Source organism: Orycteropus afer, unplaced genomic scaffold, assembly GCF_000298275.1.
Source record: "Orycteropus afer afer isolate SDZICR_OR568_19922 unplaced genomic scaffold, OryAfe1.0 scaffold00200, whole genome shotgun sequence".
Classification (NCBI taxonomy): domain Eukaryota; kingdom Metazoa; phylum Chordata; class Mammalia; order Tubulidentata; family Orycteropodidae; genus Orycteropus; species Orycteropus afer.
The window spans coordinates 2,749,889-2,751,373 of NW_006921787.1; positions in this window are offsets into that span (position 1 = coordinate 2,749,889).

Sequence of the window (1,485 nt, forward strand, 5' to 3'; positions counted from 1 at the left end):
TAGCAGTCAAGTGCTTTTAGCCACTATGCTACCAGAGCTCCTTGGCACAACATAGTACATAAAAATCTTGTTCTATATCCTACTTTTGTGAGTGGCAACTGGGGTGTTAAAAGCTTTTGAGTAGCCATGTAAGATGACACTATTTGTTTCACCTGGTCTGTAGCTAAGAAGAGTGAAACAACCAAGGTCATGTGGAAACAATTAGTCCCAGCATCTGATGGATCATGGGGACCTCAACCATCATTACCCTGAGACCAGGAAGAAATAGATGGTACCCAGCTGCCAATGCCAAACACTCAGAAAGAGATCAAAATTGGAGATCCTGGATGAAGTGGGAGGAAAAATGTGAAACAAAATTAAAAAACAAAAATGACCATAATTGCTGGTCAGAGAGAGACTGGTGGAATCCCCAAGACTATGGCCCCAGGTTATCCTTCGGGCCTGGACGTGGACTCACTTCCAAGGATTACCTCTCAGTCAAATAATACAAAGCTCTGCAAGCAGAACACTTACCCCAGGGAGATGCACCCACCTACCATAAGGAGATGCACCCCTTAGATCAATCAATCATGAAACATCAGTAGTGCAGCATTTGCATAGATAGAGAGCTGGAAAGACAGGAATGCATAGATAAGAAGGATACAGGGAAAGGGTGATCACAGGAAGGAGATGGAAAGAGAGCTTTTTTGTGGTTGGGGATTGTAATCAGGGTCATGAAACCAAATGTGGGTGAACTGTCAAGAATAAAATGAATCTGCTTTATAAATTTGTATCCAATTCACAATTTAAAAAAATTTAAAAATAACTTCTCATTTTGAAGTGGTTATTGACTATTTGAAGGCATTCAATTGTGTGGGTCATGGCAAAATTGGATAACATTCAGATGAATGCAAACTCCTGAACACTTCATTGTGTTCATGTGGAACCTATACATAAAGGGTCATCCTTTGAAACAGGACAAGGAAATATTGCTTGTTTTTAATAAATCTTGCTGCAACCCTGGTGCAACACAGTGCTATTATTTCACCTTATTAATTAAATCTATATACTGAACAAATAATCAGAGAAGCTTATACATATGAAGAAGTCAACATCAGTATTGGAGGAAAACTCATTAACACTTGATATATGCATGTGACACAAGCTTGCTTGCTGAAAGCGAAGACTGAAGTACCTAATGGTGAATATAAAACACAATGGCAGCACTCGCTGAGCCCGACGCAGGGCCGTGCCGCACCTGGCGGCCAGAGCAACGCGGTGGGCGGAGCGGCGGAGTACGCGGCCAGGACCGCGACGAGCAGGTGCGGCAGCTGCAGGCCCTCAAGTTGGACACCTGCACAGACAACTGTCCTGCCAACCCTGATGACCTTGTGCCTTGATGTAGTTGATTTGATTCACTTGCATTCCATCTGTGAAGTCCATGTGTATCGTCACTGTTTATGTTGTTGAAAAAAGGTATTTGCAGAGGCGGGGCAAGATGGCGGA